The 24,019-nt window shown below is 37.9% G+C and overlaps 1 protein-coding gene across 2 annotated transcripts in view; it reads right to left on the reverse strand.

The window, feature by feature from the left end:
- IL15 (interleukin 15) overlaps positions 1–24,019 on the reverse strand; it is a 171,978-nt gene that overhangs the window by 90,034 nt on the left and 57,925 nt on the right. The window contains exon 2 of one of the 2 annotated variants that reach the window (XM_019926513.3): positions 18,394–18,459. The exons of the other annotated variant lie outside the window; for it this stretch is intronic. The gene's annotated coding sequence lies outside the window, so the exon portion shown is untranslated. The remainder of the gene's footprint in view (positions 1–18,393; positions 18,460–24,019) is intronic. 2 annotated transcript variants of the gene reach the window in all.

The following is a 24,019-nucleotide window of genomic DNA, read 5'->3' on the forward strand; positions in this document are numbered from 1 at the left end:
GTTTTTGTATCCATTCAGCTAGTCTGTGTCTTTTGGTGGGAGCATTTAGTCCATTTACATTTAAGGTAATTATCGATATGTATGTTCCTATTCCCATTTTCTATATTGTTTTGGGTTCGTTATTATAGGTCTTTTCCTTCTCTTGTGTTTCTTGCCTAGAGAAGATCCTTTAGCATTTGTTGTAAAGCTGGTTTGGTGGTGCTGAACTCTCTCAGCTTTTGCTTGTCTGTAAAGGTTTTAATTTCTCCATCAAATCTGAATGAGATCCTTGCTGGGTAGAGTAGTCTTGGTTGCAGGTTTTTCTCCTTCATCACTTTCAGTATGTCCTGCCACTCCCTTCTGGCTTGTAGGGTTTCTGCTGAAAGATCAGCTGTTAACCTTATGGGGATTCCCTTATGTGTTATTTGTTGTTTTTCCCTTGCTGCTTTTAATATGCTTTCTTTGTATTTAATTTTTGACAGTTTGATTAATATGTGTCTTGGCGTATTTCTCCTTGTATTTATCCTGTATGGGACTCTCTGTGCTTCCTGGACTTGATTAACTATTTCCTTTCCCATATTAGGGAAGTTTTCAACTATAATCTCTTCAAATATTTTCTCAGTCCCTTTCTTTTTCTCTTCTTCTTCTGGAACCCCTATAATTCGAATGTTGGTGCGTTTAATGTTGTCCCAGAGGTCTCTGAGACTGTCCTCAGTTCTTTTCATTCTTTTTTCTTTATTCTGCTCTGCAGTAGTTATTTCCACTATTTTATCTTCCAGGTCACTTATCCGTTCTTCTGCCTCAGTTATTCTGCTATTGATCCCATCTAGAGTATTTTTAATTTCATTTATTGTGTTGTTCATCGTTGCTTGTTTCATCTTTAGTTCTTCTAGGTCCTTGTTAACTGATTCTTGCATTTTGTCCATTCTATTGTCCATTCTATCTCCAAGATTTCGGATCAACCTTACTATCATTATTCTGAATTCTTTTTCAGGTAGACTGCCTATTTCCTCTTCATTTGTTAGGTCTGGTGCATTTTTATCTTGCTCCTTTATCTGCTGTGTGTTTTTCTGTTTTCTCATTTTGCTTATCTTACTGTGTTTGGGGTCTCCTTTTTGCAGGCTGCAGGTTCGTAGTTCCTCCTGTTTTTGATGTCTGTCTCCAGTGGCTAAGGTTGGTTCAGTGGGTTGTGTAGGCTTCCTGGTGGAGGGGACTAGTGCCTGTGTTGTGGTGGAAGAGGCTGGATCTTGTCTCTCTAGTGGGCAGGTTCACGTCTGGTGGTGTGTTTTGGGGTGTCTGTGGCCTTATTATGATTTTAGGCAGCCTCTCTGCTAATGGGTGGGGTTGTGTTCCTGTTTTGCTAGTTGTTTGGCACAGGTTGTCCAGCACTGTGGCTTGCTGGTCGTTGAGTGAAGCTGGGTGCTGGTGTTAAGATGGAGGTCTCTGGGAGATTTTCGCCGTTTGATATTATCTGGAGCTGGGAGATCTCTTGTGAACCAGTGTCTTGAAGTTGGCTCTCCTACCTCAGAGGCAGAGCCCTGCCTCCTGGCTGGAGCACCAAGAGCCTTTCATCCACACGGCTCAGAATAAAAGGGAGAAAAAGTAGAGGGAATTAGTAGACGTATGAGGAAAGAAAGAAGGAAAGGAGGGAAGGAAGGAGGGAAGGAAGGAAGGAAGAAAGAAAGAAAGAAGCAAAGAAGGAAAAAAGGCAAGAAGGAACGAAAGGAGGGAGGGAGGGAGGGAGGAAGGAAGGAGGAAAAGAAGGAAAAACAAAAAGAAAAAAGATACAGTAAAAATAAAATAAAGTATAATAAAGTTATTGAATTAAAAAATTCTTAATTAGAAAAAAAAAAAGGACGGATAGAACCTTAGGACAAATGTTGGAAGCAAAGCTGTACAGACAAAGTCTTACACAGAAGCGTACAGATACACCCTCACAAAAAGAGGTAAAGGGGGAAAAATCATAAATCTTGCTGTCAGAGACCACCTCCTCAATTTGGGATGATTCGTTGTCTAAAGGAGGGAAGGAAGGAGGGAAGGAAGGAAGGAAGGAAGGAAGAAAGAAAGAAGCAAGGAAGGAAAGAAGGCAAGAAGGAACGAAAGGAGGGAGGGAGGAAGGAAGGAAGGAGGGAAAGAAGGGAAAACAGAAAGAAGATACAGTAAAAATAAAATAGAGTATAATAAAGTTATTGAATTAAAAAAATTCTTAATTAGAAAAAAAAAAAAAAGGGACGGATAGAACCTTAGGACAAATGTTGGAAGCAAAGCTATACAGACAAAGTCTTACACAGAAGCGTACACATACACCCTCACAAAAAGAGGTAAAGGGGGAAAAATCATAAATCTTGCTGTCAGAGACCACCTCCTCAATTTGGGATGATTCGTTGTCTAAAGGAGGGAAGGAAGGAAGGAAGGAAGGAAGAAAGAAAGAAGCAAGGAAGGAAAGAAGGCAAGAAGGAACGAAAGGAGGGAGGGAGGAAGGAAGGAAGGAGGGAAAGAAGGGAAAACAGAAAGAAGATACAGTAAAAATAAAATAGAGTATAATAAAGTTATTGAATTAAAAAAATTCTTAATTAGAAAAAAAAAAAAAGGGACGGATAGAACCTTAGGACAAATGTTGGAAGCAAAGCTATACAGACAAAGTCTTACACAGAAGCGTACACATACACCCTCACAAAAAGAGGTAAAGGGGGAAAAATCATAAATCTTGCTGTCAGAGACCACCTCCTCAATTTGGTATGATTCGTTGTCTAAAGGAGGGAAGGAAGGAAGGAAAGAAAGAAAGAAAGGACGAAGGTAAAGTATAATAACGTTCTTAAAATTAAAATTGATTATTAAGAAAAAAAATTTTAAGAAAAAACCATGGACGGATAGAACCTAGGACAAATGGTGGAAGCAAGACTATACAGACAAGATCTCACACAGAAGCATACACATACACATTCACAAAAAGAGGAATAGGGAGAAAAATCATAGATCTTGCTCCCAAAGTCCACCTCCTTAATTTGGGATGATTGGCTGTCTATTCATGTATTCCACAGATGCAGGGTACATCAAGTTGATTGTGGAGCTTTAATCCGCTGCTTCTGAGGCTGCTGGGAGAGATTTCCCTTTCTCTTCTTTGTTCTCACAGCTCACAGGGGCTCAGCTTTGGATTTGGCCCTGCCTCTGCGTGTAGGTCGCTGGAGGGCGTCTGTTTTTTGCTCAGACAGGACGGGGTTAAAGGAGCCGCTGATTCGGGGGTTCTGGCGTACGGAGGCCGGCGGCGGGGAGGGAGGGGCACGGAATGCGGGGCGGGCCTGCGGCGGCAAAGTCCGGCCACCAGCCCGAGGCCCGCCGTGCGCTCTCCCGGGGAAGTCGTCCCCGGATCCCGGGAACCCGGCAGTGGCGGGCTGCACAGGCTCCGCGGAAGAGGGGAGTGGAGAGCGACCTGCGCTCGCACACAGGCCCCTTGGTGGCGGCAGCAGCAGCCCCAACGTCTCCCGCCCGCCTTGGGGTCCGCGCCTCCAGCCGCGGCTTGCGCCCGTCTCTGGAGTCAGCGCCCTCAGCCGCGGCTCGCGCCCGTCTCTGGGGTCCGCGCTTTCAGCCGCGGCTCGCGCCCGTCTCTGGGGTCCGCGCTTTTAGCCGCGGCTCGCGCCCGTCTCTGGAGTTCCTTTAAGCAGCGTTCTTAAACCCCTCTCCTCACGCACCAGGAAACAAAGAGGGAAGAAAAAGTCTCTTGCCTCTTCGGCAGGTGCAGGCTTTTCCCCGGACTCCCTCCCGGCTAGCTGTGGTGCACTAACCCCTTCAGGCTATGTTCAAGCCGCCAACCCCAGTCCTCTCCCTGCGCTCCGTCCGAAACCGAAACCCTAGCCTCAGAGCCTCAGCTCGCAGCCCCGCCCGTCCCGGCGGGTGAGCAGACAAGCCTCTCGGGCTGGTGAGTGCCGGTTGGCACCGATCCTCTGTGCGGGAATCTCCCCGCTTTGCCCTCCGCACCCGTTGCTGTGCACTCCTCCGCGGCTTCGAAGCTCCCCCCTCCGCCTCCCGCAGTCTCCGCCCGCGAAGGGGCTTCCTAGTGTGTGGAAACTTTTCCTCCTTCACAGCTCCCTCCCACTGGTGCAGGTGCCGTCCCTATTCTTTTGTCTCTCTTTATTCTTTTTTCCTTTTGCCCTACCCAGGTACGTGGGGAGTTTCTTGCCTTTTGGGAGGTCTGAGGTCTTCTGCCAGCCTTCAGTAGGTGTTCTGCAGGAGTTGTTCCACGTGTAGATGTATTTCTGGTGTATCTGTGGAGAGGAAGGTGATCTCCGCGTCTTACTCTTCCGCCATCTTCCCCGCCACCTCTACAACTTGATTTTTTATTAAATTTAAAATTTTAAATTTTTATTAAATTTAAATTTTATTTTTTATTAAAAAGTCCTCATATAAAATATTACTGGAGAATCTGAAATGTAAACTTAAGTCTCACTTACTCTGGTTAAAAGAGTCTAAAAAACATTATTGCCAGGAGTGGCTTTAGTCATACAAAATCTTACAAAGGGAATTTCCTGGTAGTCCAATGGTGAGGACTCCACACTTTCACCACGGGTGGCCTGGGTTCGATCCCTGGTCTGGGAACTAAGATCCCACAAGCCATGTGTGTGGCCAAAAAAACAAAACAAAACAAAAAAAACTTGGGCAGAGGGAAACTAGATGATTCAAACCTTGTGATATATGCAATAACGGCAGAGCTCAAAACAGATACCTGAAGGGGATTAGAATTTGCCACCCCAAAATATGCCTCTTTGGCATAAGGATTATCTTGAGCAGGTTATTTATAAGAAACAGCACACACAGAAAAAGCTCTGAAAACCAAGTAGCTATCCCTTTATAAGAGAAATACACATTTATAAGGGAAATCTCAACTTTAAGGGTGTCTCTTCACTGTACCAGGAAGCAGAGGAGGACCAATTCTCTAGAAACACTTAACAGTGGAGAAGGCAGGGACTTAAATCTGTGTAACCATCATACCCTTGTTTATTGTGATTTTCCTGGTCACTGCCCATAACTGGCCTTCCCCCCTACAAGACCTGCCTCATCATTCTTTTGTCTTTAGCTGGAAATGATATTTAAGGTGGTGGCTGGGCAATTTCAGAGAGTTATTCAGTTTTCTTGGGCATCTCCCATGTATACAGGAGGTATACATATTACTAAACTTCTGCCCTTAAAAAGTAAAGACAGAAGAAGAAAGAAGAACTACAATCCTGCAGCCTGTGGAACAAAAACCACATTCACAGAAAGATAGACAAGATGAAAAGACAGACCTATGTACCAGATGAAGGAACACAATAAAACCCCAGAAAAACAACTAAATGAAGTGGAGATAGGAAACCTTCCAGAAAAAGAATTCAGAATAATGAGAGTGAAGATGATCCAGGACCTCGGAAAAAGAATGGAGGCAAATATCGAGAAGATGCAAGAAATGTTTAACGAAGATCTAGAAGAATTAAAGAACAAACAAACAGAGATGAACAACACAGTAACTGACTGAAAAATACACTAGAAGGAATCAGTAGCAGAATAACTGAGGCAGAAGAACAGAAAAGTGACCTGGAAGACAGAATGGTGGAATTCACTGCTGCGGAAGAGAATAAAGAAAAAAGAATGAAAAGAAATGAAGACAGCCTAGGAGACCTCTGGGACAACATTAAATGCAACAACCTTTGCATTATAGGGGTCCCAGAAGGAGAAGAGAGAGAGAAAGGACCCGAGAAAATATGTGAAGAGATTATAGTCAAAAGCTTCCCTAACATGGGAAAGGAAATAGCCAGCCAACTCCAGGAAGTGCAGAGAGTCCCACACAGGATAAACCCAAGGAGAAACATGCTGAGACACACAGTAATCAAATTGGCAAAAATTAAAGACAAAAAATTATTGAAAGCAGCAAGGGAAAAATGACAAATAACATACAAGGGAACTCCCATAAGGATAACAGCTGATTTCTCAGCAGAAACTCTACAAGCCAGAAGGGAGTGGCATGATATACTTAAAGTGATGAAAGGGAAGAACCTACAATCACGATTACTCTATCCAGCAAGGACCTCATTCAGATTTGATGGAGAAATCAAAAGCTTTACAGACAAGAAAAAGCTAAGAGAATTCAGCACCACCAAACCAGTTCTACAGCAAATGCTAAAGGAACTTCTCTAAGTGGGAAACACAAGAGAAGAAAAGACGCACATAAAAACCCCACAAAACAATTAAGAAAATGGTAATAGGAACATACATATCAATAATTACCTTAAACATGAATGGATTAAATGTTCCAACCAAAAGACACAGGCTTGCTGAATGGATACAAAAACAAGACCCATATATATGCTGTCTACAAGAGACCCACTTCAGACCTAAGGACACATTCAGACTGAAAGTGAGGGGATGGAAAAAGATATTCCATGCAAATGGAAATCAAAAGAAAGCTGGAGTAGCAATACTCATATCAGATAAAGTAGACTTTAGAATAAAGAATGTTACAAGAGACAAAGAAGGACACTACATAATGATCAAGGGATCAATCCAATAAGAAGGTATAACGATTATAAATATATATGCACCCAAAATAGGAGCACCTCAATACATAAGGCAACTGCTAACAGCTATAAAAGAGGAAATCAACAGTAACAAAATAATAGTGGGGGACTTTAACACCTCACTTACAACAATGGACAGATCATCCAAACAGAAAATTAATAAGGAAACACAAGCTTTAAATGACACAATAGACCAGATAGATTTAATTGATATTTATAGGACATTCCATCCAAAAACAGCAGATTACACTTTCTTCTCAAATGTGCATGGAACATTCTCCAGGATAGATCACATCTTGGGTCACAAATCAAGCCTCAGTAAATTTAAGAAAATTGAAATCATATCAAGCATCTTTTATGACCACAACGCTATGAGATTAGAAATCAATTACAGGGAAAAAAATGTAAAAAACACAAACATATGCAGGCTAAACAATACGTTACTAAATAACCAAGAGATTACTGAAGAAATCAAAGAGGAAATCAGAAAATACCTAGAGACAAATGATAATGAAAACACGACAATACAATACCTATGGGTTGCAGCAAAAGCAGTTCTAAGAGGGAAGTTTATATCTATACAAGCCTACCTCAAGAAAAAAGAAATATCTCAAATAAACAATCTAACCTTACATCTAAAGGAAAAAGAGAGAGAGGAACAAACAAAACCCAAAGTTAGTAAAGGAAAAGAATCATAAAGATCAGAGCAGAAATAAATGAAATAGAAACAAGGAAAACAATAGCAAAGATCAATAAAACTAAAAGCTGGTTCTTTGAGCAGATAAACAATATTGATAAACCATTAGCCAGACGCATCAAGAAAAACAGGGAGAGGATTCAAATCAATAAAATTAGAAATGAAAAAGGAGAAGTTACAACAGACACTGCAGAAATACAAAGCATCCTAAGAGACTACTACAAGTAACACTATGCCAATAAAATGGACAACCTGGAAGAAATGGACAAATCCTTAGAAAGGTATAACCTTCCAAGATTGAACCAGGAAGAAATAGAGAATATGAACAGACCAATCACAAGTAATGAAATTGAAAGTGTGATTAAAAATCTTCCAACAAACAAAAGTGCAGGTCCAGATGGCTTCCCAGGTGAATTCTATCAAACATTTAGAGAAGAGCTAACACCCATCCTTCTCAAGCTCTTCCAAAAAATTGCAGAGGAAGGAACACTCCCAAACTCATTCTATGAGGCCACCATCACCCTGATACCCAAACCAGACAAAGATACTGCGAAAAAAGAAAATTACAGACCAATATCACTGATGAATATAGATGCAAAAATCCACAACAAAACACTAGCAAACAGAATCCAACCACACATTAAAAGGATCATACACCATGATCAAGTGGGGTTTATCTCAGGGACGCAAGGGTTCTTCAATATACGCAAATCAATCAATGTGATACATCATATTAATAAATTGAAAAATAAAAACCATATGAGCATCTCAATAGATGCAGAAAAAGCATTTGACAAAATTCACCATCCATTTATGATAAAAACTCTCCAGAAAGTGGGCATAGAGGGAAACTACCTCACCATAATAATGGCCATATACGACAAACCCACAGGAAACATCATTCTCAATGGTGAAAAACTGAAAGCATTTCCTCTAAGATCAGGAACAATACAAGGATATCCACTGTCACCACTATTATTCAACATAGTTTTGGAAATTCTAGCCACGGCAATTGGAGAGGAAAAAGAGATAAAAGGAATACAAGTTGGAAAAGAAGAAGTAAAACTGTCACTGTTTGCAGATGACATGATACTATACATAGAGAATCCTAAAGATGCCACCAGAAAACTACTAGAGCTAATCAATGAATTTGGTAAAGTTTCAGGATATAAAATTAATGCACAGAAATCTCTTGCATTCCTATACACTAATGATGAAAAATATGAAAGAGAAATTAAGGAAACACTCCCATTTACCATTGCAACAAAAAGAATAGTATACCTAGGAATAAACAAAAGACAAAAGACCTGTATGCAGAAAAGACAAAAAGACCTGTATGCAGAAAACTATAAGATAAAAGACCTCTATGCAGAAAACTATAAGACACTGTCAAAAGAAATTAAAGATGATACCAACAGATGGAGAGGTATACCATGTTCTTGGATTGGAAGAATCAATATTGTGAAAATGACTCTACTACCCAAAGGAATCTACAGATTCAGTGCAATCCCTATGATATTACCAATGGCATTTTTTAAAGAACTAGAACAAAACATCTTAAAATTTGTATGGGGACACAAAGATTTGAATAGCCAAAGCAGTCTTGAGGGGAAAAAATGGAGCTGGAGGAGTCAGACTCCCTGACTTCAGGCTATACTACAAAGCTATAGTAATTAAGACAATATGGTACTGGCACAAAAACAGAAATATAGATCAATGGAACAGGATAGAAAGCCCAGAGATAAACCCACACACCTATGGTCAACTCATCTATGACAAAGGAGGCAAAGATATACAATGGAGAAAAGACAGGCTCTTCAATAAGTGGTGCTGTGAAAACTGGAAAACTACATGTAAAAGAATGAAATTAGTACACTCCCTAACACCATACACAAAAATAAACTCAAAATGGGTTAGAGACCTAAATGTAAGACTGGACACTATAAAACTCTTAGAGGAAAACATAGGAAGAAAACTCTGACATAAATCACAGCAAGATCTTTTTTGATCCACCTCCTAGAGTAATGGAAATAAAAACAAAAATAAACAAATGGGACCTAATGAAACTTAAAAGCTTTTGCAAAGCAAAGGAAACTACAAACAAAACAAAAAGACAACCCTCAGAATGGGAGAAGATATTTGCAAACGAATCAACGGACAAAGGATTATCTCCAAAATATATAAACAGCTCATGCAGCTTGATACTAAAAAAACAAACAACCCTATCCAAAAATGGGCAGAAGACCTAAATAGACATTTCTCCAAAGAAGACAAACAGATGGGCAAGAAGCACATGAAAAGCTGCTCAACATCACTAATTATTAGAGAAATGCAAATCAAAACTACAATGAGGCATCACCTCACACCAGTCAGAATGGGCATCATCAGAAAATCTACAAACAACAAATGCTGGGGAGGGTGTGGAGAAAAGGGAACACTCTTGCATTGTTGGTGGGAATATAAATTGACACAGCCACTATGGAGAACTTAAAAAGCTCCATAGTGGAGTTTCCTTAAAAACTAAGGGAAACTTTATGTATGGAGGTTCCTTAAAAAACTAAAAATAGAATTACCATATGACCCAGCAATCCCACTACTGGGCACATACCCAGAGAAAACTGTAATTCAAAAAGGCACACGCACCCCAATGTTCACTGAAGCACTATTTACAATAGCCAGGTCATGGAAGCAACGTAAATGCCAACCGACAGATGAATGGGTAAAGAAGAAGTGGTACATATACACAATGGAATATTACTCAGCCATAAAAAGGAACAAAATTGGGTCATTTGTAGAGACGTGGATGAATCTAGAGACTGTTATACAGAATGAAGTAAGTCAGAAAGAGAAAAACAAATATAGTATATTAACGCATATATGTGGAACCAAAAAATGGTACAGATGAACAGGTTTGCAAGGCAGAAATTGAGACACAGATGTAGAGAACAAACATATGGACACCAAGGAGTGAAAGCAGTGGCAGGTGGGAGTGGGGGTGGGATGAATTGGGAGTTTGGGATTGACATATATACACTGATGGGTATAAAACAGATGACTAATAAGAACCTGCTGTATAAAAAATAAATAAAATTAAATTTTTAAAAAGTGTTCTGGAAAACCAAAAAAAATACTGTGGTAAAATATACATAAAATAAAATAAATCAATAAATAAAAATAAAAAGGACTTCCCTGGCAGACCAGTGGTTAAGACTCCATGCTTCCACTTCCGGGGGTATGGAAAAAAAATTAAAAGCTGCCATTAAAAAATAATAATACACTTCTGCTTCCTCCCCGACCTCCTGTTCTTTATCTGTCTTTCATTACATGTGGGTTTCAGCCAAGAACCTAGAAGGGCAGAGGGAAAATTTTTTTTCCTCCTCTACATGACTTAAGAAGTGATAAGGCTATGGCTAAAATTCCTCACCTGTAGATCTTAAATCAAAAGAGACAGTAATGATTACATTCCAAAATATCCCCAAGAAAGACTCATTAAAAACCGGGACTGGTCCAGTGTAAGAAATAATTGTTGATAAACACTGTATTAATTAAACAAATCACAGAAGTAAACCCTTTCATGTAGTTGAAATAGCAAAGTAAAATTTCAGTAGGTGTAATATAATACCTATTTGGATTCTTGTCCAATGTAGCACACAGAAAATGTGCTATATTTCAAGAAAGCATGTCGTAGTTTAATACTGAGTGCAGAAACTCACAAAAACACTGAATTTGTCATTTCCTTGAAAAATGGCTTTCAAAAAGGAAGGTTTGGCGTTTTTGTTCTTTTTGAAACATGAATAAGAAATGAAGTTCTAGTGCAGGCAAAGGAAAATCTTATGTTTGCAAAATCGACTTTTATGCTCAAACACAGTGAAAATAGAAGTGTTGGAGAGAGCTATGCATGGTATTTGAAGGTACTTTCATCTCTACATGAATAAATAATTATGGTACGTAAATTGTGTTAGAAGTTTTGTTGCTTCATTTGCTTGTTTCACCCCGAAGACACAAATCTTCCCTTTAAAATCTACATTTGTTTGCATTTACAACTAAGTTTAGTTCGGGAAATCTAAGATCTGAGGATTCAAAATCAGGTTTGACAGACCTAAAACTAATGTTATCAAATCATTCTTTCACTATCATTTATTTATCGCTAACTCTACACTCAGAATCTACTACATGCCACAGATTATACAGATATAGTATAAGGAATAGTTCCTCCGTTCCAAAGGGAAAATAGATGACATAATTGCTACCATTGAGAAGTTTACAATGTGTTGTGGTTAATTTTTGTAGATTAATAAAGGTGCAAATAGTGGCTTGCAGGTAAACCTATCTGTTCAAATTTTCTATCACAATTACGTTGAGGTAATATCACAATGTCATTTTAATTGACTAGCTTTTTTACCCTATGATTCTTTAGTGGGAATTTTCATGCCAGATGTGTGCTAATTCTTGTGCACTCAAAAAGTGAGAGAAAAGGAAACCTGGAATTAAAGGCTTGAAGTCTGATCTATTTAAGCAAGTACCATTAGTCGTACAAATTTATCTCACAGATGTACATTCACTGAGATTAGATACTGTGACGTCAGCATGATATAATGTGGAAAATATTAAATTGTTAAGCACTCTAATGTGAGCCTAGTTTTAATCCGTCTGGCCAAAGTGGGCACTTTATTCATTTAGAAACTGAAAATCTGAGATAAAGTTATCTAGGATCACACAGAATTAAGTGGTGAATCCAATATTTGAACCCATCTCTATTAGCAAAGCCTCACCTTCTCTAACATATCGCAAGCCAGTTGAGAATCGGCCCATAAATGGTTAACAATTGCTATGTTGCTCACGACCTACCCTATGGTAAGTATACCCTTGCAGCTTAATATGCATCATTTTTAATCCTAAAACTAAACTCCAATTTACATACGGTGAAACTGGGGTTCAAAGAGATTAAGTAATGTGCCAAAGGACATATAGCTGAAGAAATACATAAAGTGGCATTTCCTTAATTCCACCTATGTTTCAATAAAACACATACAGATTTACATATTCTTTCTTGAAGACTGAATCCAAAACAACCATAGGGGGAAATGAAAACTAGCCAATTAAAATGATCTTGTGATATTACTTCAAAGTAACTGAAATGAACATTTTTTCCTGGGAACCTATGGAGCTTTCAGCTTTGTCGCAGCCATCTGATTCTTTGTGTGGTCTGAAGTCAATAGTCTTTAATATGTGGAGGAAAAAACCTCACACCCGCACCTAAAGTTTCCATGAAAAAGTCTCAAAATGAGCAATAAAACACTGATTTTTATTGGGTAATGTTTTGAATTAATATAGAGAGAAACATGATAAAGTGCTACTTTGACTTGCAAAGGAAAAGAAAATATCAAACACCCATTTTACATATGGGACAGCAATCAGAGCTGAACCTTAAGGTAATTGCCTATAAAGTCAGAGACTAACTCCTTAGGTCCTTATTTTAAAAAGCCTCCCATTAACTGATCTACTGAGTTTCATTTCCCTTTATAATCTTGTATAGTTATATTTACCCTAAAGAACACATCGTTTTGCTGTTTCCTACTCCTGTCCCTTCAGGTGTGCTCCTCTAGCTCCTTTTCTGGTTAATATTTGACACGTTAAAACAAACCCTCTCTCAAAGCCTGTCTCAAGAGAGTTCCCATTCAAGGAGCTTTCCATATAAACTTCAAGTCACATTAAATAATTCCTTTGCACTTGAGCACACTTGTTTGTGGATTGCATGTGTTTGTTCTCAAAACAATTTGAGAACACTTAGATGGTGGTGTCAGCTTTGCGATGGCTAACCTCCCCCAAATCAGATAAATAAATGTCTTAGAACTAGGACAGACTGAAGAGAACACAGGGTGTTGTTTGTTTGTCTTTTTAATAATCCCTACCTTGTGGTGCTAGTTTTAGGATTAGAGATGAGTGGCTAGCATGTGCCTGGCAGCAAGTATGCACTAGGGAACATGGGCTTTTGGAGAGAGAGAGAGGGAGGGATGGAGGGAGAGAGAGAGAGAGAGATCTGGGTTCAAATACCAGATTCACCATTTCATTTCTGTATGACCCTCGGCAAGTCCATTTTTATCTGCAGTTTCCACATTTACAAAATGATGACAAGCATATCGTACTTTCCAAGTATTGTGGGAATTAACTTCAGATAATTTACATGATAAAGTTTTCATTGGTGTCAACAAGTTGAGGTCAGGCTGTCCCTAGGAGAGGCCAGCTGTTTAGTAGTCAGGAGGCCCACCATACTAAATTCAGGAAATTTAATATGGCCCAGGCTTTTGTTATATAATTTGATGTTTAATAGCTTTTGGATCTTAGGATCATATAATATCACGTGCCCTGCTTCTCAATAGCTCAATCAAATAACCATGCTATCTTATCAAGACACTTTTCCCTGGAGAGTGCATGAACACACAGCACCAACAGGTCCTCCCTTCTCTCTGCTTCTGTCACCCAGCAACCTTCCCTCGTTCACCCTTTATTCCTTTCTGATGGTATGATTTTAATCAAGTATAGTTCTGGTCTGGGAAGTGATTCATTCTTCTCTCTCTCCTCTCCTCCCTTCCCCTCCCCTCCCCATTTCTCTGTTTCTCTCTCTCTCTCTCTCTCTCTCTCTCTCTCCTCTCTCCACCCCAATCCTATCTCCTGTTTGAACTGAATACAGAAATACATAATACATACATACATAATACTTAAAGAAGGACATAAAAATCACCTGTAATCTTATCATTGAAAGCTAGTAAATGGGGCTTCCCTGGTGGTCCAGTGGTTAAGACTGGACCCTCCATGGCAGGGGGCACGGGTTCAATCCCTGGTTGGGGATCCTGAAAGCTGCGTGGGGTGGTCAAAAAAAAAAACCTAATAAATGTTAAGTTTAGCACCAGTCTTTTCTTCTGTAGTGATCACAATGTATATAGAGGGTCTTTTAAATTTTTATTTCCAAATTATATTTTTCAGAATATAAAAATATACATTTTGCAGCTAACATGTTAACATTCTATGCCATTTGTCATCTTTCAGAATCCAAATTTAATGAATGTATAGTTGACCATTTTAATTAAACATTCTTCTTTAGTTGGACAATTAGAAATATTACAATTTTGCAATACTAGACTATTAACATCGTAATCATCTTTAAACATACATATTTTGCACATATCTAGCTATTTTTAGGATAAAATTCTAGTAGTTAACAATCACAAGTCTCTTAGTTTAAATTACTAATTTTTTTCAGAAATGTCCGTCCCCATGAGCACACATGGCCTATGACGGCCCATTTCCCTGCACCATGCAAATATTAAGAAATACAAAACATTCCAATTAGTTGAATTAGAAGGGAGAGGTGTTTTTTCTTTTTGTGCAATTAGTAATCCTACCATCTGTATATAATCATAAATCTGTACGCTTTCCAAAAATGTACTTCTTAACACTTAATACTTATTGAACTGGCTACAATTACAGAATAATTTAAAATAGATCTGGGCACCTTGCTTCTTGATTTTATTGGAACGATTTTAGCATTTTAACCTTAAATGTAATTAGGCTGTTGGTTAGTTAGAAAAATATTCATTATATAAAAGAAGTAAGTACATTCTCATTTAATAAATCATTTTATTAGACTTTTTAAGGTTGTTAAATGCCTTTAGGGTACAACTGAGATTACCCTGTAATTGAAGTTCTGTGGTTTATATAAATGATATGTTACAATGCATTTTCTCCTTTGACATATTTAAATAACATTATATATATTCTAAGATTAAACTATGCATGTGGCTTTTATTCTTTTGCAATTCTGATGAATTCAATAGCTGTTGATTTGATTTTAGAGATATGCATTCACACTCAGATTATATTGGTGTCCTTACTCATTTTCTCCTTTGATCTGTAGGATATATTTGTATTCATGTATATTTAATTTTTCTATGCTGTATTATTTGGAATATAAAGTTTTAATACTATTTTAGCTCACTGATTTTTTTACTGAAGTATAATTGATTTACAATGTTGTGTTAATTTCTGCTGTACAGCAAAGTGATTCAGTTGTATATACATTATTTTTTTATATTCTTTTCCATTATGGTTTATCACAGGATATTGAATATAGTTCCCTGTGCTACACAGAAGGACCTTGTTGTTTTTCCATTCTATTTATAATAGTTTGCATCTGCTAATCCCAAACTCCATACTCCATCCCTTCCCCATCTCCCCTCCCCCTTGGCAACCACAGGTCTGTTCTCTATGTTTTAGCCTCACTGATATTTTATCTGTTATGAATTTTAAAATGCCTCTTCTCAAAGTAAGTTAACTTGAATTTGAAGTTTCTTAATAATACTGGAAAATATAAACGATTCAAACATTTGAATGAGAAAAACCCGGGTTCAAATTCCAAGCATGTGATTTTTAGCACGCAGCTTCTTTGAAGCCCAATCTCCTCTTCTGTGACTGGGGAGATAAGGATAAACTAAGATGTTAGCATCCAGGAAGGGATCTGACATATGCCTGTTAGCCCAGGGCCTAGGAGAGGAGGAGCCCAACAAGCCTGCTTTTCTACTATCTGCTTTCGTCCTCAGCACTATCTACACTTTTTCAGTTGTATCCTTGTTCTGTTTTTCATGTTTATTGGCCTTTCGTCACCTCCTTCCCCTTATTTTATCCCTTATTCTAAGAGAACTTTGAGATTTTCCTTCTGCACACAGATGTAATTTTCTGCAGCAGTGTTTTAGCAGGGCCCGTTCTGTTATTTCTATTGGATTAGTCATCTTTCCATGCACCTCCCTTTTATTCCCAGCTTCTTATTTTCACACAGCATGCAGTTATCTCCTCCTCAGCCTGTTCCTTACATACACCTGATACCCATATTTCTTAGGGACGACAACTAGACAACTACTTGAATCTTTTTGCGGAAGCCAAACAGTTGTCTAAAAGTTTCTTTTGCTTCCTCTCATAAATCATTTTTCCAGAGATTTGATTTCCCAGGATTTTCAGGATAATATGTTCCTCTTTCTCTTATGCTACTATATTTCTTTTTCCTAGAGGGACCATATGGGGTTTTTCATCAATTTTTAACACTATGAAACACTTGGTACATAAAAGGATATATGTAACATATATATTTATACTATAGAGTAAGTAACAATATAATGAAATAGGATGTTACTGGGATTGTTGAAGCTTCCTGGAAACCCTCTCGAATTACCTCCCTTTGTGCCCCATTTTTAAATACATCTAAGACCTTTTCTCTAGCATCTTTTCCATTCTTGAAGGCTACCCTTCAGATGTTATTTCAGGGAGAATCTGTTGTAGTAAAGCGCTCACTATATGAGAATGTCTTTAATTTGGCTTTCTTTGAAAGACATCTTTGCTGCATATGATGCTAGGTTGAAAGAAGCTTTCAGCATTTTGCAGATGTTATTCTAGTGGTTTCTGGCTCCTGTTGAGAAGTCAAATATTAATCTAGTTACCATTCCTTTGTTCATAATCCATCTCTTCTCTCTGCTTTTCTAAAGATCTGCTATTTTATTTGGTGCTCTGCAGTTTTTCTAATTTTGTACCTACATGTGATAATGTATTCTATTTGGGATTTGTCGGTGTTCCTCAGAATGAGTTCATTAGTACTCATGAAATTCTTAGCCATTATCCATTTAAATATTGCTTTTGTTTAATCTAGTATTTTTCCAGAACTTTGATTAGATATATGTTGGACTAGTTCATTCTATCTTCCATGTCTCTTAATCTCTCTTTTGTACTTTTCCATCACTTTGTCCCTGTGTGTACCAGTTATATGATTTCGTAACTTATATCTTCTGGCTTCATTAATTCTCTTCTTAAAGTGTTATTCTGTAAACTTAGCTTTAATTTCACTGACTGTATTTTTGATTTCTAAGTGTTCAGTTTTGCTTTTTTTCAGGTATGCCTGCTCATCTTTGATAAATGCAGAGCCATGCCATTATTTTTGCTTCTGTGTTGTCCCATGCTAGAAGTGGGGAGAGAAGGAAGGAAAAATTCTCCCTTTAGAGGACAATTCAGAAAGCAGAGGTAGAGGAAAATGCACAGAAAATATGTAAATTCTTCAAGATTTTAGAAAGAGCTAGATTCCTCCTGGGATACTGTTGCTTTTCCTTTGGGTGTGCAGTTGTTTTCTTTTTCTGGGCTCTCATTCCAATGATCTCATGCCAAGAATATTAGTTTATTCCATCCATTACTATTGTTTTCCACTTTCCTGTGTTTAAGTGTGAAGATTGCTTTCATTCAAACCTACAAGTGTCTTCTGTCTCCTCTATTTGAGGCGATCCCTTCACTATAATTGCACAGTCCCTGCCCCACCAGGATGAACAGAAGCTGCTACTGGGCTGCTGACTGGCTCTGGTCCAGCACTTTGTTGTCTCCCTTTAGATCCTATGAAGTCAGAGTTCACAGGAACAGTTCTGCTCAATGAACAGCATGTGCTTGAGGCCTGTAGTAAATATGTAACTCACAGCCACGAAGATAATCAAACATAATTAATAACTACTCTTTCAGTCAGATCTGAAACTCATCTAGCAGTTATGATTTGACTGAAAGATTTTTTTAAGTTACTATTTAAACTCTCAGCTCTTCAACCAGAGCACAACTACCACAAATTATTTGCAAACTGATAAAAATGAGAAAAGCCAGTATAACAAGTTTTCTCTTTTACCCCTGAATATGTATCTGTAATATTGGTGTAGTTTGATTCTTTCTCTCTCTCTCTCTCCCTTTCTCTCCCTCCCTCATTCCCTGCCTCTCCAGGTTCTTCTCTGCTTTCAGAAAGGAAGATAAAAAATGCTTTAGCTTTCAAGAATTTTTCAGAATTTCCTTGAACTTGTAATGTTGCTTGAAACCAATGACCTTATAGGAAGATCTTAACATTGGCAGTGTGTTCAGCATTGTTCAGGCTGAAAGAAATGCCTGACTGGCTCTGTTTAGTTCTACCTTGGTCAAGAGTAGTTTTCCTTTTCATGCCTTCATCCCCACCTAAGACATTTCTACACCCAGGTTGGTGTAAAAAAGTCTAAGATTGCTGCAAAGTGAGTGGAACACAGACAATAGATTACAGGGAGGGTCTGCACTGACTGACAGCTCAGTGTTGAGTCTCTATCTGATGATACTGTCCTTTCTACCTCTTACCTTTTGGGCAGGTCCTTCCTTTTAGTTCTGTCTGCCTTCTTCCCCCAGCCTCAGTCATATTAGTTTCTACAAGCAAGAATAAAAATACTCTGCCTTAGTTTTCAATATCTATTTTGCTCATATTGAGAAAAAAATTGTTTGACAGGCATAAGGTGGAAAGCTTCAGAAACTGGCAATAAGCTTAACTGGGGAAAAAAAGAAAGATTCAGGAGATTCTATCTTTTATCCTTTATATTGATGAATGAAAAGCTGTATTAAATATGAATTTTATTATTAAATAAATTTTTCTGTGAATGTGGTTTTTGTTCCACAGGCTGCAGGATTGTAGTTTTTCTCGCTTCTGCTATCTGCCCTCTGGTGGATGAGGCTATCTCTAATGTCCAATATTATTAACAGAACTAGCCAGATCACACATATTGATACATTTCGCCCCCATTAACAGCGAATTTTTTTTTTTTTTTTTTTTTTGCAGTACACGGGCCTCTCACTGTTGTGGCCTCTCCCGTTGCGGAGAACAGGCTCCGGACGCGCAGGCTCAGCGGCCATGGCTCACGGGCCTAGCTGCTCCGCGGCATGTGGGATCTTCCCGGACGGGGGCATGAACCCGTGTCCGCTGCATCGGCAGGCGGACTCTCAACCACTGCGCCACCAGGGAAGCCCAACAGCGAATTTTTGACAGAACTTTGTTTAAGGATGATGCAACTAGGATTATACCTTTGTGAGGTACTTCTTAAATTTCTAACAGTTTTTCTTTTACTTTAAAGCTAAGATGTTAGCTTTAAATGATTCATGAGCTATAACATGCTGGTAGGTTGTACCTTTATAACAATATATAAGACTGTCACATCAAATGTCTTTTGTCTGACTGGGAATGTTTGTTTCCTGATAGTACCATAAGGAATTCATTTTACTTAGTTATGTTTATCCATTCTTAAGCCATAAAACTTTTGATTTCATATTGCTTTATGGGTACCTCTTAGCAAAGCCCTAATGACTAGAATTTTAACACTTGTTTTTGAGATCTATTTTATGGCACTTAATCTGGAAACTTTTGTCTTTTGAAAGGAATTGGTTGTTATTATTGATATATTTTGACTTATCTATTTTATGCTTTTTATTTACACATGCTCTATTTTCTTCTTCATTTGTTCCTTTATGTTATATTGTTGGCTTGATTTAGTTTGGTCTGCAAATTTCCATATCACATTTTTATTCATCTACTGCTTATATTTAATTTTTTGTTATTTACTAAGATATAATTTATATATGTTAGGTACGAAGACCTTGCATGTACAGTTTGATCAGCTTTGAAAATACACTTTTTTTTTTGAATGCCAGTTTGTCCTTTTCTAAAAAAAATTATATTAGAAAAGGCAAATTGAGACAAGGAAATGTATGGCTGACACAAATCTTGACTGTTGAATATGTATTCCTATCAAGATCTCCCTCACCTAAGAAATTTCCCTCTTATCATCCTAATCAATCTCTGTCACTCAGACACAAGCACTGTTCTCATTGCTATAACCATAAACTACTTATGCTAACTCCAGAATGTCATGTAAATGGAAGTATACAGCATGTGCTGTTTCACATCTGCCTTATTTTAGTCAGCATATGTGGGAAATTTTTATCCAAGTTATTGTGCGTATCAGCAATTCATTCTTTTATTTTGCTAAGTAGTATTCTATTGTACAAAATACCAGAACTTGTTTATCCATTCACCTGTTGTTGGATATTTTGTTCATTTCCAAATGTGTGTTAATAATGAATTAAACTACAATAAACATTTTTGTGTAAGTCTTTCTTGCTGGATGTACATGCCAAGAACTAAAAAGAGTCTGGGATTTTACCTTTTTGCAAGCTGAAAAGTTTGCTTGGCACAGTTTCATGGATTCTGGCATAACACTAGAGACTACTGAGTCAAAGACAAAAGACTTGGGACAAGATACTTAATCTCAACGAGCTTTAATTTCACCATCACTAAAATGGTGATAATATCAGCCTCACAGGACTGTTGGTACCAAGAAATGTGATAATGTTGGTGAATGCGCCTAGCACAGGGCCAGACTAGTAGATATTCAAAATAAGTTTGTTTTGATCTTTTTTTTAACCTTTGTATTTATTATTATTATTTATAAACTTCCCACACATGTATCACTCATTTAACTAAATTTTATATTTAAGTACCTCAAGGGGGGAAAATTGTACCTCCTTTGATTTTATACTAATATAGGGCATTGCATGTAGTAATTAATACGGCATGTTTCTTTTTCTAAGTACAAAAATAATATGTGTTCATTGATTTGGAAAGTACCTAGACTGTAAAGAAAAAAATTAAAATTGCTCATAACACGACAGCATAGAGAGAGCCATTCGTAACTCATTTTGGCATAATTCCTGCTAGTTTTTTCCCCATGTTTGTTTTTAAAAATTAGGTTCATGCAATACTTAGAGATCTGTCATCTGCTTTTCATTTAACTTTATACAATGAATATTTTTCATATCAGTATTTTTCAAAAATGTGAATTTTTAAAGCTTCAACTGAATGTTCACACTTTATTTTACCTTCCTTTTGCACATTTGTTTCCAGATTTCCACTATATAAATAATAATTCATTAAAACATATTGTAGATAAATCTTTGTGCAAATTTCTTATTATTCCCTTAAAATTTTTCATGAGTCGAATTAAAAGACCAAAGAGAAAGCATATTTTTAAGGCTCACCTTTCTCCTCTCTTTAATTAATATGACTTTATGATTTTTACTAATTTATAAAGGACTCATTATATAAGATTCAAGTATTACAAATATCATTATTCCTTATGGACAGCAACCATATCATTTTTGTTTATTGCTGTATTCCCCATGTCTCGCACATGATAGTAGCTCAACATATATTTGTGAAATTGAATTAGCTTGAATTACCTTAAAACCTTGGCACTATTGACATCTTGGGCTTGATAACTGTAGGACGTTTAGCAGCATCCCTGGCTTCTATCTATCTTCTAGCCCTTTCCCAAACTGTGATGACCAAGAATGTTCCCAGTATTGACAAATGTCCCCAGAGGGAAACCGATTACTAATAAGCAGATTGAATCAGTAATCAAAATCTCCCAACAAACAAAAGTTGGTCTATTCAGATTATCTATTTCCTAAAGATTAAGTCTTAATAGGTTGTATGTTTCTAGGATTTTATTCATTTCTTCTAGGTTGTCCAACTTGTTGGCATATGATTGTTCATAGTAGTCTATTATGGTCTTTTGTATTTCTGTGGTGTCAGTTGCAATATCTCCTCTTTCATTTCTGATTTTATTTATTTGAGTCCTCTTTTTTCTTGGTTAGTCTAGTTAAAAGGTTTTTTTTTGTCAATTTTGTTCATATTTTCAAAGAACCAGCTTTTAGCTTCATTTATCTTATTTATTGTCTTTTTAGTCTCTATTTCATTTATTTCTGCTCTAACCTTTTTTATTTCCTTCCTTCAAATAACATTGGGCTTTTTTAGTTCTTTTTCTAGCTCCTTGAGGTATAAGTTTAAGTTGTTTGGGACTTTTCTTGTCTTTTGAGGTAGGCATTTATCGCTATGAACTTCCCTTTTAGAACATTTTTACTCTCCCTGGCATGTTTTATGTTTTTGATGTTACATTCTACATGCTTTTTCTTGTGTATCCCTTAGCCAGTTATTATAATCAGAGTTATTTTTATACTTTTGCCTTTTAACCTTCATAATAGCATTATAAGTGATTAATCCACTGCATTTTCTATATATTTACCTTTCCAGTGAAATATGTTTTCTTTTTACTAATTAGCACTTTTTTTTAAGCTTAAAATAGTCCCTTTAACATTTAATGTACAGCCAGTTTACTGGTGATGAACTACTTTAGCTTTTGCTTATCTAGAAAACTATCTCTACTTAAATTCTGCATGATAACATTGCTGGGTAGAATATTCTTGGTTGGAAGTTTTTTCTTCTCTCAGCATTTTGAATATATTGTATTGGACTCCCTTCTGGCCTGCAAAGCTTCTGATGAAAAATCTGCTGATACTCTTATGGGGGTTCCCTTGTACATAATCAATTGTTTTTCTCTTGGTACTTTCAATATTCTCTCCTTGTCTTTAACTCTTGACATTTCGATTACAATGTGTTTTGGTGTGGATCTCTTTGAGTTCCTCTTGTTTGGAACTCTCTGGGTTCCCTAGGTCTGGATGTCTGTTTCTTTCCCTAGGTTTGGGAAGTTTTCCAGCTATTATATCTTCAAACAAGATTCCTGCCCCTTTCTCTGTCTTTTCTCCTCTAGGACCCCTATAATGGAGATGTTAGTCCATTTGATATTGTCCCATAAGCCCCTTATGCTCTCTTCAATTTCTTCATTCGTTTTTCCTTTCACTACCCTGACAGAATTCAACCACCTTGTGTTTGATCCTTTCTTCTGCTTCATCTAGTCTACTATTGAACCCCTCTAGTGTATTTTTCATTTCAGTTATGTTCTTAAGCTCTGTGTCTTCTATTTAGTGTTTTCTTATATTTTCCATCTCTTTGTTGAAATTTTCACTGTGTTCCTCCATTCTTCTCCCACATTTGATGAACATCTTTATAAACATTACTTTGAACTCTTTAGCAGGTTAATTACTTATTTTCATTTCATTAAGATTTTATATTATTCTTTCACTTTGAACATAGTCCTCTGTTTCATCATTTTCCTTAACTCTCTGTGCTAGTTTCTATACAGTAGATGAAACGAGCACCTCTCCAAGTCTTAAAGGAGTGGTCTCATGGAGGAGATGAACCCTGCCCCAGCTCTGTCTTCTTTCAAACTTTTGTGCTTGTCCAAGCAGACTTATATTTTTAACAGCTCCCAGTAGCTGAGAATGTGCCAAGACCTGTCAGTGTCCCAAAGGGGAGGATCTCAGCACCTAGATTCACATTGTTTGGAAGCCAGACCTGCAGACAGCAGCTTCTAAATGTATGCAAATAAATACGGTCCAGTGGGACTGCAAGTGTAAGCCCCACTGGCCATAAGAGCCAGGTTTTCTGGACGTGTCCCCTGGGTAGCAGTTGCAAAAATTAGAACTCCAAATGAGCATATAAGCTCTTTTGTGGGAGATACCAGCAGGCAGGAGCGGGGCAGAGGGAGAGAGCCAAGATGGCACCCGCAGCACACACTCCTTGAGAGCAGCTCCACAGTCCACCAGATGTGTGCCGGACCTGAAGCCTGCCCCTCAAACTGAAGCTCCAGGACAAGAAGAGGCCTCCTTCACAGAAAGGCTGCGGGGTGTTCCCCATTCTGTTTTCTGCACAGTGCCCTGGGGGTGGCAGCCTGCCATGAACCATTTTTCTGACTGCCATAGTCCCATGGGACCCAGGAATGCAAGCCACCCCTGGCCACCAGAGTTGGGTGATCAAAGCTCCCCTCCAGGAGATACTCGTGCTCTGGAGCATGGCAGAGGGTGACTGCAGACAGCGCCCACCCTTCAAGGCCTCTGGAAAGAATAACCATCAGCCTTTAGATGCTTGTTTAATTGGAAGATTGTCCCTCAGGCTGTAGCCATGATAATTAGCTAAAAGGGCTCCCTCACAGAAAGACTGAGCTCCTGGGTCTCTTAACTCTTCCTGTGCCTTGGGGGTCAT

Source organism: Tursiops truncatus, chromosome 5 (assembly GCF_011762595.2).
Source record: "Tursiops truncatus isolate mTurTru1 chromosome 5, mTurTru1.mat.Y, whole genome shotgun sequence".
NCBI classification, from domain to species: Eukaryota; Metazoa; Chordata; class Mammalia; order Artiodactyla; family Delphinidae; genus Tursiops; species Tursiops truncatus.